The following is a 6,000-nucleotide window of genomic DNA, read 5'->3' as shown; positions in this document are numbered from 1 at the left end:
TGGTAACATACAAAGATTGGCATGAGATGCTCCCATTTTCTTTACATGGGTACCGTACATCCATCTGCACTTCAACAGGGGCAACCCCTTTCTCACTTGTTTATGGTATGGAAGTTGTGCTCCCATTAGAGGTTGAGATCCCATCATTATGTGTCTTGATGGAAGCCAAGTTGATAGAAGTTGAATGGTTTCAGACCAGATATGACCAGCTGAATTGGATTGAAGAGAAAAGATTGACTGCCATGTGTCATGGTCAGTTATATCAGTAGAGAATGAAGAAAGCTTTTGATAAGAAGGTCAGACCTTGCATATTCCAAGAAGGTGGCCTTGTGCTCAAGAAGATTCTATCTTTTAAACCTGATGCTAGGGGAAAATGGACTCCTAATTATGAAGGCCCATACGTTGTTAAGAGAGCCTTTTTCAGGAGGCGCTTTGATTCTTACAACTATGGATGGTGAAGAGTTCACTCGTCCTGTGAATGCCGATGCAGTCAAGAAATACTTCGCCTAAAAAAGGAAAAAGAACAACTCGCTAAGTTGAAAACCCGAAAGGGCGGCTTAGGCAAAAATGAGCGTCTCGGTGGATTGAAAACCCGAAAGGGCGATCTAGGTAAAAGTTAGAGACATAAAAATAGAAAATTCATCCCGATAGATTGAGTACCCCACCCTGGGGCAATCTATGCAAAAATTAGGGATTATGGCAAGTAACTGCAGTTGGTTGATTCCCCAGTCATGGGGCAATTTTGAGCAAGTCAGTCAGTTCTGATTCATCATTCTCAACCGAAGCCAAGAGCGCAACGAATATTAAAATTGGTAGAAGGATTAGTGATCATTGTATTCAATGTAGCCCTTTTCCATGTAAATTACCACTTTCCAACTTTTGTAAACGACCTATGAAGTCTTGTCATTTACAGACTACCATTCTATTAAATAAAGTTGAGCTTTTTATCCAATTGTTTCTACTCTTATTTATTTTTTCAACTAAGTAGAATTGAATTTTATGATGATATTTTTGAAATTTGAGTTAATAAATAAAAATCATAATGAAAGCAATTACTTTTAAACGATCAATTTCAGTAAAGAATATCAACAGCAGTCTGAGAATAGGTGAGTCCTAAAGTGCGAAGCATTGTTGGTCTTCCCCAAGCTGTTAGTTTGGTAACTTTTTTCTCCCCAACTGAGTTGGAGGCTCACATCCTCAACAGTTTGCAAGGACCCCGTGCAAAATTCTATCTTCTGTAGTCCTCGACAGAATTCATTTTTGATTCCCGATAATATTGATCCTGGGCAGTATTTGATTTGGTCCCCTGCAAGGTTGTATCCCATTTGACATGGTGTTGATCTAAAAATCCCCGCAGAATTTAGACCATCCACAGATATTTTCTCCTTCCCCAGCCAGGGTTGAGATATTCAGAGCCAGGTGATTGGCATCCATCCCTAGCATGTTTCTCCAGTTGGTGTTCCATCTAGGCGAGATCAGCCGAGTGTTTTAGTAATGATTCAAATCAGTGATATTTGTATCCTTTGCGATAGTTTTATCAGCATAGTCATCAATCATATACATACATATTCATGCATAAAACACAACATCAGATATTTCATTATGCACTTATTGCATTTGATTCCTTTTTTATGATCCCCTACTACGGTGATATTATCTCCCTATGCATATTTGGTGCGTCCGTCCTCCTTCAATTATAGAGTGTCGGCCCCTTAGGCAGAAAGAGTTTAACTTTTCTCATTCCTCACTGAATTATTTCCTTGTGGATGATTATTAATTAAGTCTCCTCCCCAGTTAATTATCTAGATGGAATCACTCCCCCTGAGTTATATCCTCGTGAGGTTGAGTCTTTGTTTGACCGTTTCTTTCTAGCTCTTACCTGGATAGATACTTTTGTTCCTCCAAGAGTCTATTGCCCAATAACTGGTAATATTGGTATCGATTTTGAGTACTTTACTTTTGCCCATTTACCTGGTAGAAGTAATTTACTTCCTTTATTTTCCCCAACGGATTCGTTTTCACGTTTCCCTAGAGAGTCTATCCTTGATATATTCATCTTAATTGATGATGGATATTCTTCCTTTTTGGTTTTCTACCCAGTAAAAAGGTAGTTATAATCCTTATTTTATTCCCCAGAGAGTTAATCCTTGATATGTTCATCCTAACCGATGACGAGTTTTTCTCCCTTTTGGTATTCTATCCAGTAACTGGTAGATATAAATCCTATTTCTCCCCTCAGAGTTAATCTTTGATATGTTCATCCTAACCGATGACAAATTTCTCTCTCTTTTGGTATTCTATCCAGTAACCGATAGATATACTTCCTACTTTTTCAGGCAGTCTATCATTGATATGTTTACCCTAACTGGTAACGGATATTCTTCCCATTTACCCAGGTGGTCTATCCTTGATATGTTCATCCTAACCGATGACGGATATTCTTCCTCTGAGTTTATCCTTGATGTGTTCACTTTAACTAGTGGAAAATATTCTCTCTTTGGTCTTCTGCTCAGTAATCGATAGTTGTAAATCCTATTTGATATTTTCCCTAGTAGGCTATTCTTACCCAGTAACCGGTAACGAATACACCTCCTTTTTCTCAGCGGATCATCTTTGATATCTTTACCCTAATCGGTAACGAATGCCTCTCTGTCAGAGTATATTATCTTCCTACCCAGTAACTGGTATTAGATAATGAACTTCTAGTACTCATGTGTTGAAGTTTATTCTTCCCTATTTGAGTTTGGGTGCGTGCTTCCTCAGTGAAGTCTCCAATCCCCTGTTTGGTTTAGGTATTTCAGCTTTGTTTTGATTTACCCGTTTCCTCTACATATTTTTTTGGTTCCCCAACCGAGTCCTTCCATTGATTTATTTTCATGGGAATTCCCCTTGTGTCTCCAGCAATTTTCAAGTCGTAGTCTGGCCTACGCACAACAGTTTATCCCCCAGAGTCTCTGTCTCCCCAGTGAGTTTTTCCTTATGGAATGCATTATGCTCTTGTGGAATTTCAGTCTCTCCAGAATTCTTTTCCTTTGTGGCAATATTTTCCCCAGAGAGATTATTTTTATTTTCATATCACATGCATCATGAGGTCTCTTAGGGACCAAAATTTATTTCTATATTTTGTTATTTAAGTCCATTCTATTGAATCAATACGAAGATTTTAACCTTCACATCCTCAGTTAGAATGTCCTTAAATAGGGACAGATGTAAGACCATAATTTTGACCCTAAGATCCCTCATGCTATCTCATCATATACATTAGCATTGGGATCACACCTTGGTATCCTCCTTACCCGTCATTCATTGGGTTTGAATTGGGAGAGATCACCAATCACATTTGATTGTATTATACTTTGTTTTTCATTATTTACTAACCAAAATACCAAAAATATGTCCATATATAGTTTGTTGCTTTTGTAGGTAGTATGTAAGTTCACCCATGCTCCATCAAGCTCATATCTAGGGTTTAAGACCCTAAATGCAAGAAGACCAATCAAGAGATGGTTTACATTGACTTAGACATCATATATGGATCCCCATGGTCTTCACATGTCATCTTGATCAAGAAATCATCAAGAGTTTGAAGCTTGTTTGCCTTGGAAACCCTAATTCATCTAGGTATCTTGTGTGACTTTTTTAACAAGTTTCTTCAACATTTGATCAAATATTTCAAGAGATACTTCATATTACATCATCTTACACATATATGATCCTTCATGAGTCCCAAAAGTCAAGAGAATGTCAAGCTAGCAAGATGGTCCAAAACTGGGGTTCCCTAGACCCTATCTCCTACAATTTTTTGTCATATGAAAATGATTCCAAGAGTAACGTTACTCATATTGACATTCCGAACAACTTTCAGGTTGAACTCTAGAGCTAATTTTGCTTGGAAAGTCATATTTTATGATGAAAGATTATATGTCATTTTGTCTGAAGCCTAGTTAGGAGGTCAACTTCCCAAGACCATAACTAGCTCATTTTTTATGATATGAAAGTCATTCAAGTTCTATGATTAAACTAAAGATGTCCTATTCATCTTTTATGTTTGGAGGAAGTTCAAATTGAACTTTAAAATCCATGTGCCAAGAGGAAATGTTGTAGGTCATTTTGGGTCATTACCATTGAACAAGTGATTTTCCTCAACTTCTAAAATGCATAACTCCTTCATGCCAAATCCAAATGAGGTCAAATTTGTGACCAAATTTAATAGGTTTTAAATAGATACAACTTTTATGGAGGAATTGTTTCCATTTTAAGTCAATAGGAAAAGTTATTCAAGGTGGAAGAAGTGAATATTTGACTTGGTACTTAGAAAATTTTCAAACATGTTTGATTTTCCAAGCTTCCACCTCAAAATTAATCATGATCCAAGCTTCAAATGTAAAAGTGTTCAACATGAAAGTTTTTTCCCTTAATATCACCTTTCCAAAAAGTCCTTGATCATCTCATTTGGCCAAATAATGAAGGACTTGCGCATGGGTTCTTTTCAAAGGATCAACTGGATGATTTTCACCTTCACACTTCAAACACAAATGCATGGCCACATGACATGATTTCAGCATGATTCTCAAGAATTTTTTGACCTGATAGCATCACTTGATAGGCCTATCACACTCCCATGCAAGCATGCATTGAAAATTGCTAAAAATGGAAAAATTTGGAAGTGTATGGAAATGAATATCATGGTCTATAAATACAACCCCTCATGGTCAGAATTGAGGACCTCATGACCAAGCTTTGAACCGGCAATCCAAACCCTCGCCATTAAAGGATAATCTTGAAGGTTTTAATTTGAAAATAGAGCACAATTGGAATCAAGATCAAGCAAGGTTGAAGCTCCCTCGAAGGTAATTTTTCAGAATTTTCATCTCTTTGATTCTCCCTCAATTCTTCACTATTCTTTGTGATTTTTGGTTGGCTGAAGTCCTACCAATGTAGGCGAGAAGATTGAGTTGCTTTGAGATCAAATTGAAGCAACTCAGTTCATGATCCTCAAAATTCAAATCCCTGTATCTTTTCATATACTTGGAATTGGAGAAAATTAAGGCCATATTCTAGCTCCTGAGCATTTTTTCTTTAAATCCATGTCCTTGTTTTTCATTTTGGTGGTGGTTGTTGGTGGACCAGTCCGGTGAGGTCTACCAGAGAAGAAGACTGAAGCCCTAGCTCCGGTGATTTGTTGGCAATGGCCTGAACCATCAGATCTTCCTCCTATCTTCTAATCTTAGCCATCTGTTCTAATTACCACATGTGTACATGTGTTGACTAAAGTGTTGGTGGAATGCGTGCTTCTAGCCATTAGATATGCCACCTCAATTAATAAGGGAGATCTGATGTTTTTGTGCATATTTTTAATTATTAAAAAATACTTCTGACTTTACAAAAATCATGAATTTTTTGTCTAAAGTCTTTTGGCCTTGTTTGACCCAGGATAAATCTCTTGACCATTTATTTGGTGTTTTGAAGAGATTTTAGGTTTTGACCAAATTAATTTGAATTTTAATGTATTTTTGTTTTGATTTTTAATTGATTAATTGTGTAAAAATTATGTTTAGTCATTTTTATGATCTTGTGATGTTTGACTATTTATTTGGGCCTTGGTCAAGGTTGATTTGACTATTTTTTTGGGCCTTGGTTAAGGTTGATTTGACTTTTATTGGATTAAAATCATTGAATTTAGGGGATTGATGAAATGTACATTTCATCTCCCAAAATGAATGAATGATTTTAATTTGATAAAATTCCTCCCATGACCAATTTGTGTTTCTCTCATCTCCCCTCCCTATTCATCTTCATTTCCATTCTTTCCCATCCCTTTCATTGACCAATGAAATCTCAATATCCTAAGGCTAATTGGTTCATCAATAACCTTGTGTTAGATGAACCAATACAAGTATGGATGAGATATGTCCATCCTTTTGATCTTTTCTTTTAGTGTGTGGTATGTTTTAGGAGTTTGGTTCATTATACCAAATCTCTAACATGCATTAGCACCTA

This window comes from Lathyrus oleraceus, chromosome 1 (assembly GCF_024323335.1).
Source record: "Lathyrus oleraceus cultivar Zhongwan6 chromosome 1, CAAS_Psat_ZW6_1.0, whole genome shotgun sequence".
Taxonomy (NCBI): Eukaryota; Viridiplantae; Streptophyta; class Magnoliopsida; order Fabales; family Fabaceae; genus Lathyrus; species Lathyrus oleraceus.
Note: the sequence above shows the minus strand (reverse complement) of the source record.